The sequence below is a fragment of the Rhinopithecus bieti genome, unplaced genomic scaffold (assembly GCF_001698545.2).
Source record: "Rhinopithecus bieti isolate Rb0 unplaced genomic scaffold, ASM169854v2 scaffold_32059, whole genome shotgun sequence".
Taxonomy (NCBI): domain Eukaryota; kingdom Metazoa; phylum Chordata; class Mammalia; order Primates; family Cercopithecidae; genus Rhinopithecus; species Rhinopithecus bieti.
The window spans coordinates 10,865-23,573 of record NW_016813587.1 but is presented as its reverse complement, the minus strand read 5'-3'; the positions used below and the strand labels follow the sequence as shown (position 1 = coordinate 23,573).

Below are 12,709 nucleotides of genomic sequence, written 5' to 3'. Positions count from 1 at the left end.
TTTTTTGAGACAGAGCAAGTCTCTGTTGCCCAGGCTAGAGTGCAGTGGCATGATCTCGACTCACTGCAGCCTCCATCTTCCAGGTTCCAGCGATTCTCCTGCCTCGGCCTCCTGAGTAGCTAGGATTACAGGTGCCCGCCACCATGCCTGGCTAGTTTTGTATTTTAGTAGAGATGGGGTTTCACCATGTTGGCCAGGCTGGTCTCAAACTCCTGGTCTCAAGTGATCCGCCCACCTTTGCCTCCCAAAGTGCTGGGATTACAAGTGTGAGCCACCGCGCCCGGCCTGTTCCTATATTTTCCATTTCTATATTTTTAAATAATAAAATGAAAAGGAGAATATTTTGTGAAGTATGAAAATCATACATGTCAAATTTCAGTGTCCATAAATAAAAGTTTTATTGGAACATAGCCGTACTTGGTTGTGTACTGTCTATGGCTATATTTGAGCTACAAGGACAGACTCAAGTAGTTACACAGACCGGATGGCCCACGCATCCTAAAATACAGTCAGTTCTCACTATTCACAGTAGTTATGGTCTATAAATTTGCTGCAAACATGGAATTAGTGCATACCATTCCACTGCTTCTAGGGGAAATACAGGGTTAGCTTCCTGTAAGCATCTGGTCACATTTTAGTCAACTGATGAATGCATAAGCTTATTTTGTTATGTTTCTTTTCTTTCTTTCTTTTTTCTTTTTTTTTCTTTTTTCTTCTTCTTTTTTTTTGAGATAGGGTCTTGCTGTGTCACCCAGGCTGGAGTGCAGTGGTGGGATCTTGGCTCACTGCAACCTCCACCTCTCAACCTCCACCACCACTTCTGGAGAGTTCCAGAATTCTCCTGCCTCAGCCCCCAGAGTACCTGGGAATACAGATGCATGTCACCATGCCCAGCTGATTTTTGTATTTTGTAGAGACGGAGTTTCACCATGTTGACCATGTTGGTCTCGAACTCCTGACTTCAGGTGATCCACCCGCCTGGGCCTCCCAAAAGTGCTGAGATTACAGGCATGAGCCACTGTGCCCGGCCTTATTGTGTTTCTATTTAAACACCTTAATATATATTATTGATTCATTAACACTTGAACTCATGGCCAACAGCTCCATAACTCATGCCTGAATGAAGCTTATCTAACACATGTATTTTTTCTATAAGACACAAGACCGCTTTCTCATTCATAGGAACATTCAACAGCACTTTAGCACTACTCCATTTGGGGTCCCTTTGAAACAGCAAAATCACCAGCAATCACAAAAATATGAGAACCCAAGGTACTAAATGGATGGTAAAAAGGGCCCTTGTTTACAGTATGAGAACTGAAATAAGACAGAGAGTCACTTTGTTTGACTTTGGCTGAGAATATGCCTGTTAAGGGACTCAAAAATGTTCACCGCTCTTCAGATGTCCACAAATAACCACAAAGGTGCTGCAAATATTGACTCTGGGTTTATACAAAAAAAGTTTCAGGAAGTAGATGAATTCACAAATACAGAATCTGTGCATGAAGATTGACTGTATTTACCATCAGGCCCTGTAAAGAAAAAGTTTGCCAATCCCTGTTTTTATATGTCCCTCTTAGTTATACAGCTAGTGTTTAAAAACTACTTGAAATAATTATTTTCCCTGTGCCATCAATTATGTGTATAATTGATTGTACCCCATTAAATAAGCAAAAAGAAAAAAGAAAGCTTTCTTTATAGAAGAAGGCCAGCTAATAATTATCAAGTGTTTGATTTTACGTGGCTTAGACACTCTGCTTCAAATGCATTTATGATGTTTGGTTTTAACAAGGATTTTGCACAGTATAGTATTTTCCTTAAGTTCAATGTCATTTCTATGTCATGGCAGCCATCACCTGCAGTTAGGTAAGACAGTGACATCATTAACATGGATGCATTTTCATGGCATGAAGGCTAGCCATTGGTGGGGTAATATAACCCAATTTATCAGTAAACGCTGAGTTTTCTTTGAAGTCAGTCTCTGATTTCTTACAGTACTTGATGTCTGCTTTGCCTGCTAGTAACCAATTCCCCTGCATCTTTACAGAGCCTTGTCACTCACTCAGTGTAAATAAAGACAGTGGTGGAAACGAGGTTTCCCAAAGTATCCTTATGTGCAAGAGTGTTTCTTATTACTTTGGAAATACTAAGCTGAGTTTAATGTTTATTCTTTTCTACCAACAGACACAAAAGGACAAGCACATTCCTTAGAATATTCAATAAAATTTTCTACAGGGATATGGTTAAATACTCTTCTGTCTTCACCACTTTTTTTGTTTTTACTTTACTTGGAAATTATAATTCTCTAGGAATAATGGGGCAGGAGTCTAAAATATACTTTGTGGGAGTGAAGTACATATTTTTTCCAAGTAAAAAAAAAAAAAAAAAAAAAATCAGGCTAGGCGTGATGGCTTAGGCCGGGCGTGAAGACTCATGCCTATACTCATGATGGCTCATGCCACATACTCGGAAGGCCGAGGCAGGAGGATAGCTTGAGCCTGTGAGATCCAGATTACAGTGAGCTATGATCGGCCACTGCACTCCGGCCTGGGCGACAGAGCGAGAACCTGTCTCAAACAAACAAAAAAAAAGTCTGCGCTCCCCGGGTTCCGAGGAGAGGACCCAGGAGAGGAGTCTGGCTCCTTTTGCCTCAGACGAGTCCAGGGTGCCGGGTTAACTGGTCTAAAGTCCCAGGCGCTCTCTGGGACTGCTCAGCCACCGGCCGCTCCCGGCACCAGGGGACGCCGGACGCCCTCTGGACAATCGGCGCACTTGCCACGATCTTGGACGGGCCTCGGGCATCGACCTTAGGATTCCCCGCTCCGGCTCCAAGATGTCAGCAACGCTGATCCTGGAGCCCACGGGCCGCGGCTGCTGGGACAAGCGGTGCGCATCGCCGTGCGCGGCCTGGCCCCGGAGCAGCTGGTCGCGCTGCTCGCGCGTCCCTGCGCTACGAGAAGGGCGCGCTCTTCCGGGCCCACGCGCGCTACTGAGGCGACGCCCGCGGCGAGCTGGACCTGGAGCGCGCGCCCGTGCTGGGCGGCAGCGTAGGGGGCTCGAGCCCACGGGGCTGCTCTGGGCCCTGGAATCCAAGAAGTCTTTTTCGCGCTTTATGAAGCGGGACGTACAGATTCCCTTTGTCGTGGAGCTGGAGGTGCTGGACGGCCACAACCCCGAGCCTGGACGGCTGCTATGCCACGCGCGGCAGGAGCGCGGCTTCTTCCCGCTGGGGGTGCGGCGCGAGTCAGTGCGGGCGGGCCGCGTGCGCGCCACGCCCGTCCTGTCCCCAGGACCTGGACCCTTCCTAGGGATCATTGGCGTCTTTTGTTATTGGAGGGAGCCTGTTGGAATATCGAGCCAGCCTCCTTGCTAGCCGTGACTTTGTCACGTTGGCTCTAGCTTATTATAACTTTGAAGATCTCCCCAAGAACGTGGACAACATACCCCTGGAGTACTTCGAAGAAGCCCTATGCTACATGTTTCAATATCCCCAGGTAAAAGGTCCAGGCATTGGGCTTTGGGGCATTTCTCTAGGAACTGATATTTGTCTCTCAATGGCCTCATTCTTGAAGAATGTCTCAGCCAGTTTCCATCAATGGATCCGGGATCAGTGGGAACAGAGGCATAAACTAGAAGCAGAATAGCAGTCCACGATTGGACTATGACCTGAGGAGAATCAAGGTAGCTTTCTCAGGCCTCGTGGACATCGTGGATATAAGGAATGATCTTGTAGGAGGGTATGAGAACCCCAGCATGACGTCAATAGAGAAGGCCCAGGGCCCCATCCTTTTCATTGTTGGTCAGGATGACCATAACCGGAGGAGTGAGTTTGTGTGCCCAGTCTCTGAACGGTTACAGGCCCATGGAAAGGAAAAAGCCCAGATCGTCTTGTTACCCTGGGACTGGGTTTTACATTGAGCCTCCTTACTTCCCTCTGTGCCCAGCTTCCCTTCACAAATTACTGAACAAACATGTGATGTGGATTGGGGAGCCAGGGCTCATTCTAAGGCCCAGGAAGATGCCTGGAAGCAAATTCTAGCCGCCTTCTGCAAACATGTGGGAGGTACCCAGAAAACAGCTTTCCCTAAATTGTAATGCCTTTGTCTGTTGACATGACAGATTCAGGATCAGATTCTAGTGTTCAATAACCCTATGTGAATCAGCTGTCTCCTGGATAACATTAAAGCCATGTCTTTGTCATTAAAAAAAAAAAAAAAAAAAATTCGGCCGGGCGCGGTAGCTCACGCCTGTAATCCCAGCACTTTGGGAGGCGGAGGCGGGTGGATCACAAGGTCAGGAGTTCGAGACCAGCCTGGCCAACATGGCAAAACCCCATCTCTACTAAAAATACAAAAATCAGCCAGGAGTGGTGGCAGGCACCTATGATCCCAGCTACTCGGTAGGCTGAGGCAGGAGAATCACTTGAACCCAGGAGGCGGAGGTCGCAGTGAGCCAAGATCATGCCATTGCACTCCATCCTGGAAGACAAGAGCAAGATTCTGTCTCAAAACAAAAGAAAAGAAAAAAAATCAGTAAACTAGAAATCTCTGAACGAGAATCATACATGTAACTTAATTTTCCCATAGATATAGGTAAAGAGAAGTTGTTTAGTTACAGCCTCTATCTAGCACAGCAATCTCCTCAAAACACAAGGTAGCCACCTGGAGAGGCCACAGCGGAGATATCTAAGAGATATAACACTAGGGACGTTTGCAACTGGAAATTAAATGACATTTTAGAAATGTATTTATCAATGTCAAGCCTTGATAGAGTGTTCACATCTGTCTGAAACCTAATACATGTTTTATATGTAATAAATTTAAACAGCTTAGCTCTCATCCATTCAAGATGAGAAAAAAACTAAGTTAATGTGATAAATGTTATTGACGTGTTTGGCTTTCACTCAATGCTTCCTGATACTCAAAAAGTCTTCAAGGGATGGAACCAAATAAATGCAGAGTATCGAAAAAATGAAGCCATACACATATTACTGTGTGGTAAATGTTTCCATTGAAAGTCAAATCTTTACACTCACCAAAGCGTCTCCATAAGAAAAAGCTGTATATTAGAAATGTAAATGTTTTGATAGCAACTGAAATCCTTACAGAGATAGAGAAATCTGATAACCGTTATTATTGTAGTAGGGATTTAAGCTAAGTTCTTGTCTCATGGTAGTCATCCAGGTTCTTGATGTTTTGAACAAAGAATTGGACAAAATGCACAAAGCAACAAAATAATGAAGCAACGGAAGCACAGATTTATTGAAACAAAAGTACACTCTGCAGAGGGGGAGCAGGCTTAAGCGCAAAGAATACTGGTTACGGAATTTTCTGGGGTTTAAATACCCTCTAGAGGTTTCCCATTGGTTACTTGGTTACACTCTATGTAAATGAAGGAATGGCCCACAACCAGTCTGATTGGTTGTGGAAGGCAGGACCAATCAGAGACTAAAAGGTAGTTACAAAGTTACGCCCTATGCAAGTGTCTGATTGATTTCTGCCCCACAGTGCACAGGTAGTAGCTTCTGATCCTTTTGTTACTTGGGTGTGGAGAGACAGGATTTTCCTTTTGATTCAGTTCTAGGAAGTCAGCGGGAATGGCCTTAGGTTCCCTGCCTCCAGACCTATTCTCTTGTCTCACCTCCATTTATCACTGAAGAGTTCACAATACATGACTCTCCAGAAAGACATATATGACACTAATATGTCAGACTCAATCAGTGTCTTCACACTGGAATGACTTTATTAGTACGAAGCTGGAGTAACATTTTATCATTAGCACAGAAGGAGAAGCATTGCAGATGATAGAGCCTTTTTTGGTCACCAAGTGATGCAGCCAGTACACTATTGACTAGCAGTGACAGTAGCAGGTCTTCTTGCCTTGGTCCTGATCTTAAAGGGAAAGATTTCAGTATTTCATCATTAAGTAAAAAATATGTTGTTGTTGTTGTTTTTTTGAAACAGGGTCTCCCTCTGTCGCCTAGGTTGGAGTGCAATGGTGCCATCAGGGCTCACTGCAGCCTCTACCTCCTAGGCTCAAGTAGTTCTCCTGACTCAGCCTCCTGAGTAGCTGGGACTACAGACAAGCACCACCACACCCAGCTAATTTTTAAATTTTTTTGTAGAGATGAGTTCTCACTATATTGCCCAGGCTGGTCTCAAACTCCTGGGTTCAAGTAATCCTCCTGCCTCAGCTTCCCAAAGTGCTGGGATTACAGGTGTGAGGCACCATGCCCATCAAAAAATGCACTTAAAGTTCTCCTTGGATATCCTTTCTTAGAAGTTTCCTTGTATTTCCATTTTTCCAAGAGGCTTGATGATAACTGAATTTGAAATTCTATCATCTTTTCTATATCTTTTGAGATGATCCTGGGGTTCTTTCTAAATTAATACATTAATGTGAGGAATCATATTAACTGATTTTTAAATAATAAGTCAAACTTGCATTTCTGGAATAAATATCTCAAGTTGGTCATAATCTAGTTGGCTAAAAATCTAGTTCCCTTAATGATTTAGATAAGAACTTCGTATCTACCTTCATGAATACAACTACTCCATAATTTTCTTTTCTCATACTGTCTTTGAGAGATTTTGAAATCAAGGTGATCATATTTTCCTTTTTTTTTTATTTTTTTGAGAAAAAGTCTCTGTTGCTCAAGCTGGAGTGCAGTGGCATGATCTCAGCCTACTGCAACTTCCAACTCCTGGGTTCAAGAGATTCTCCTGCCTCAGCCTCCCAAGTAGCTGGGCATACAGGCACACGCCACCATGCCCAGCTAATTTTTGTGTTTTTAGTAGAGACGGGGTTACTATGTTGGCCAGGCAGGTCTTGAACTCCTGACCTCGTGATCCACCCCTCTCTGCCTCCTAAAGTGCTGGGATTACAGGTGTGAGCCACCACGCCCAGCCGGTGATCCTATTTTCATTAAATAAGTCACTGTTTCTGCCTTTTTATTCTCTGGGAAAGTTTATGTAAGGTTGGAATTGTTCTTAACCTGAATGGGTTGGTAGAAATTTTCAATTAAATCATTGGGAACTGAAATTCTCTTTCTGGGATGCTATTTGTTGATAGTCATTTCAAAAACTTCTGTGCCAAAAAAGCCACACACTAGGTATCTTAGTTCATGGTCTACTCAGTGTAACACACAATAAACATCTCCCTGAAGCCAAGGAAAAGGCCACCTTCCACCCTTCAGTGAACAACAATGAGTTCAGGGAACAGTAATCTCTTTTTCAATTCCAGCTGGTCTTATCTATAGTTCTTGTATGCCAGATTCCCTTTTGTATCTTTTGTACCTTTGTGGATTTGATTACAAGTGGGGTCACAATTGTGGATAGCCTGAAGATATGAGAAATGTCTATTGTGAGAATGTAATGAAGGAGAGTTGGTGACCAGCAGGATGAGAGCTTTAGCCATGGGGCAAATAAGACAGAGCCAAGTCAGCAGGGATATAAGATGTAAGAGGGCTCTGGTGCTCAGGTAGAACTGGATAAAGGATGGGTGAGTTGGAGTTAAAACTTCCATGTCATAACACCAGGAAGGCAATAAAATGTTTTATTGTGGCAAAATATACATAATATAAAAGTCACCATTTAAACCATTTTAAAGCATAACATTTAGAGGCACCTAGTGAATTCACAGTGGTTTTGTTTTGTTTTGTTTTGAGACAGAGTCTCACACTGTCGCCCAGGCTGGAGTCTGGAGTGCAGCAGCACAATCTCGGCTCACTGCAACCTCCGCCTCTGCCTCCCGGTTATGGAATTTTCTGGGGTTTAAATACCCTCTAGAGGCAGCCATTCTCCTGCCTCAGCCTCCTGAGAGCTGGGATTATAGGTGCCCACCACCACGCCCAGATCATTTTTTTATTTTAGTAGAGACGGGGTTTCACCATGTTGGCCAGGTTGGTTTCAAACTCCCGACCTCGTGATTTGCCTGCCTCGGCCTCCCAAAGTGCTGGGAATACAGGCGTGAGCCACCGTGCCCAGCTGAATTCATGGTGTTCTTTCATCACCACTATCCAGTTCCAGAACATTTAATCACCACCTCCCCCCCGCAAAAAAAATAATAAAAATAAAAGCCATTGATATGGTTTGGCTCTGTGTCCCCACCTAAATCTCATCTCAAATTGTAATCCCCATAATCCCCACGTGTTGAAGGAGGGACTTGATGGGAAGTGATTGGACCATAGGGGCAGTTTCCCCCATGCTGTTTTTGTGATAGTGAGTGAGTTCTCACCAGATCTGATGGTTTTATAAGTGTTTGACAGTTCCTCCTTCACGCTCTCTCTCTCTCTCTCGCCTGCTGCCATGTAGGACGTGCTTGCTTCCTCTTCCGTCATGATTGCAAGTTTCCTGAGGCCTCCTGAGCCATGTGGAACTGTGAGTCAATTAAATCTCCTTTCTTTATAAGTTACACAGTCTTGGGCAGTTCTTTATAGCAGTGTGAAAACGAACTAATATACCCCCATAACTTCTAAGTTGGTTTCCATTCCTTACTTCCTCCAGCCATGGCAACTACTAATCTGCTTTCTGTCTCTATAGATTTGCCTGTTATAGATACTTTATATAAATGGAACCATACAATATGAACCCTTTTATGTCTGGCTCCTTTCACTTAGCATAATGTTTTGAATATTCATCCATGCTGTAGCATAGATCAATACTTTATTTCTTTTTCTAGCTGAATACTGTTCTATTGTATGAATGTACCACATTTCGTTGACCCGTCAGTAGATAGAACTGCATTGTTTCTACCTTTTGGCTATTGTGAATATTGCTGCCATAAACTTTGTGTACAAGTTTTTGTTTAAACACTCATTTTCAATTCTTTTAAGTATATACTCAATATATACAAGTGGGCCAGGCATGGTGGCTCACACCTGTAATCTCAGCCCTTTGGAAGGCCAAGGTGGGCAGATCACTTGAGGCCAGGATTTCAAGACCAGCCTGGCCAACATGGTAAAACTCTGTCTCTACTAAAAGTACAAAAATTAGCTGGGCGTGGTGGTGTGCGCCTGTAATCCCAGCTACTTGGGAGGCTGAGGCAGGAGAATCACTTAAACTCAAGAAGGGGAGGTTGCAGTAAGCCAAGACTGCACTCCAGCCTGGGCAACAGTGCAAGATTCTGTCTTAAAAAAAAGTCTTTAAAAAAATATGCATAGCATGTATATATGTATATATATATATATACACACACACGCGCGCGCACACGCACACACTCACACACAAAGCACATATTTATGTTCAGTTTATTGAGTAACCCCCAAACTTTTTTCCACAGCAGCTACACCATTTACATTTCCATAAACAATGTATGATAGTTCCAATTTCGCTACATTCTCACTAGCACTTATTTTCCTTTAAAAAAAAAAAATTATTGGCCATACGTGGTGGCTCATGCCTGTAATCCCAACACTTTGGGAGGCTGAGTGGGCAGATCACAAGGTCAGGAGTTTGAGACCAGTCTGACCAACATGGTAAAACCCCGTCTGTACTAAAAATACAAAAATCAGGTAAGCGTGATGCCTCACGCCTGTAATCCCAGCTACTCAGCAGGCTGGGGCAGCAGAAACGCTTGAACCCAGGAGACAGAGGTTGCAGTGAGCCGACATCTCACCACTGCACTCCAGCCTGGGCGACAGAGTGAGACTCCATCTCAAAAAAAAAAAAATTGTCCTTGAATGTTCATAGTAGCTTTATTCACACTGCCAAACACTGGACGCTACCCATTCTCTATCAACTGGTAAACAGATAAACAAATTGGAAGATGTCCACACAATGCAATATTACTCAGAAAACAAAGAATAATTTACTGATATATGCAACAACATGAATGAATCTCAAAAGCACTATGTTAAATACAAGAAGCTTTACATAAAAGATCACATACTGTATGATTCTATTTATATGAAATTCTAGAAAAAGTACAACCATTGTGGACAGGAAGCAGAACAGTGGCCCTCAGGGGCTAGGGCAGGGGTTGGGGAGGAGACGGACTGCAAAAGTGCATGAGTGGCCGGGCGCTGTGGCTCATGCCTGTAATCCCAGCACTTTGGGAGGCTGAGGCAGGTGGATCACGGACCTGCCTGGCCAACATAGAGAAACCCCATGTCTACTAAAAATACAAAATTAGCTGGGCGTGATTGTGCATGCCTGTAATCCCAGCTACTTGGCAGGCTGAGGCAGGAGAATCGCTTGAATCTGGGAGGTGGAGGTTGCATTGAGCCAAGATTGTGCCACTGCACTACAGCCTGGGCAACATGAGGGGCTGGATGTGGTGGTTTACACCTGTAATCCCAGCACTTTGGGAACCCGAGGTGGGCAGATCTCTTGTGGTCAGGAGTTTGAGAGGAGCCTGGCCAACATGGTGAAACCCTGTCTCTACTAAAAACACAAAAATTAGCCGGGTGCAGTGGCACTGTAGTCTCAGCTACTCTGGAGGTGGGGAGAGAAGGTGCAGTGAGACGAGATCACGCCAATGCACTCCAGCCTGAGCAACACAGCGAGACTCTGTCTCAAAAAAAAAAAAGGACATGAGGGAACTTTCTGAGTTGATGAAGTTCTGTATATCATGATTGTGGTTGTGAAAGGAACACATCTTGGGCCCCCAAAATCACTAAGGTAAAGAGAAAAGTCAAACTGGGAACTGCTTGGGACAAACCTGCCTCCTGTTCTATTCAAAGTCATTCCTCTGCTCACTGAGATAAATGAGAGGCTCATCAGAAACTCAAAAGAATGCAGCCATGGTCAGGCGCGGTGGCTCACGCCTGTAATCCCAGCACTTTGGGAGGCCGAGGCAGGCGGATCACCTGCGGTCAGGAGTTAGAGACATGGCCAAACCCTGTCTCTACTACCAATACAAAAAAATTAGCCGGGTGTGGTGGCAGGCACCTGTAACCCCAGCTTGGGAAGCTGAGGCAGGAGAATCGCTTGAACCCAGGAGGCGGAGGTTGCAGTGAGCCAAGATCATAGCACTGCACTCCAGCCTGGGAGACAAGAGCGAAACTGCGTCTCAAAAAATAAAAATAAAAACAAAAGCCATAAATAAAAAGAACGCAACTGTTTGTCTCTCACCTACCTGTGACCTGTCCTACCTTTCTGGACCAAACCAATGTTCATTTTACATATATTGATTGATGTCTCATATCTTCCTAAAATGTGTAAAACCAAGCTGTGCTCTGACCACCTTGGGCACATGTCATCAGGAACTCCTGAGGCTGTGTCACGGGCGCATGTCCTCAACCTTGGCAAAATAAGCTTTCTTTTTTTATTTTCTGAGACGGAGTCTCACTCTGTCGCCCAGGCTGGAGTGCAGTGGTGAGATCTTGGCTCACTGCAACCTCTGCCTCTCAGGTTCAAGCGATTCTCCTGCCTCAGCCTTCCGAGTAACTGGGACTACAGGTGCCCCCGCCACCATGCTTGGCTAATTTTATTTTATTTATTTATTTATTTATTTATTTATTTATTTATTTATTTATTTTTAGTAGAGACGGGGTTTCACCATGTCGGCCAGACTAGTCTCAAACTCCTGACCTCGTGATCTGCCCACCTCGGCTTCCCAAAGTGCTGAGGTTGCAGGTATGAGCCACCGTGCCCTGTGGCAAGATAAACTTTCTAAATTAACTGAGACCTCTTTCAAATTTTTGAGGTTCAATGGTAATAATTACATGATTGCATATGTGTCAAAACTCATCAAATTGTACACTTAAAATTGATACATTTTGTTGCATGCAAATTTTCCCTCAATAAAGCTGATTAAAGCAAAACAAAACAGAAGCACCAAGATTCTAGAAAATTGTGCCTCTAGCAGTAGTTTTGAATCTTCCAAAATCCCCATATAAAATAGAGCAATCAGACAGCAAAACCAAAAGCCTCTTGACAACATTCAAATAAAACTACGTAAGACCTTTTTCTTCTCTTCAGCGCGGGGCGCCCACAACTTGTGCGCTCTCTTTCTGCTGCTCCCCAGCTCTCGGATACAGCCGACACCATGGGTTTCGGAGACCTGAAAAGCCCCACCGGCCTCCAGGTGCTCAACGATTACCTGGCGGACAAGAGCTACATCGAGGGGTATGTGCCATCACAAGCAGATGTGGCAGTATTTGAAGCCGTGTCCGGCCCACCGCCTGCTGACTTGTGTCATGCCCTACGTTGGTATAATCACATCAAGTCTTACGAAAAGGAAAAGGCCAGCCTGCCAGGAGTGAAGAAAGCTTTGGGCAAGTATGGTCCTGCTGATGTGGAAGACACTACAGGAAGTGGAGCTACAGATAGTAAAGATGATGATGATATTGATCTCTTTGGATCTGATGATGAGGAGGAAAGTGAAGAAGCAAAGAGGCTGAGAGAAGAACGTCTTGCACAATACGAATCAAAGAAAGCCAAAAAACCTGCACTTGTTGCCAAGTCTTCCATCTTACTAGACGTGAAACCTTGGGATGATGAGACAGATATGGCAAAATTAGAGGAGTGTGTCAGAAGCATTCAAGCAGACGGCTTAGTCTGGGGCTCATCTAAACTAGTTCCAGTGGGATACGGAATTAAGAAACTTCAAATACAGTGTGTAGTTGAAGATGATAAAGTTGGAACAGATATGCTGGAGGAGCAGATCACTGCTTTTGAGGACTATGTACAGTCCATGGATGTGGCTGCTTTCAACAAGATCTAAAATCCATCCTGGATCATGGCATTTAAATAAAAGCTTGAAAGAT

The 12,709-nt window shown here is 44.3% G+C and overlaps 2 pseudogenes across 1 annotated transcript; both read left to right on the top strand.

Annotated features, from left to right (window-relative positions):
• The first annotated feature begins 2,833 nt into the window (after positions 1–2,833).
• On the top strand, positions 2,834–4,095 carry LOC108513038 (acyl-coenzyme A thioesterase 4 pseudogene; annotated as a pseudogene).
• Positions 4,096–11,905: 7,810 nt separating this feature from the next.
• Positions 11,906–12,709, top strand: LOC108513057 (elongation factor 1-beta pseudogene; annotated as a pseudogene). Its single transcript, XR_001880779.1, has one exon. The product of XR_001880779.1 is annotated as an elongation factor 1-beta pseudogene (transcript).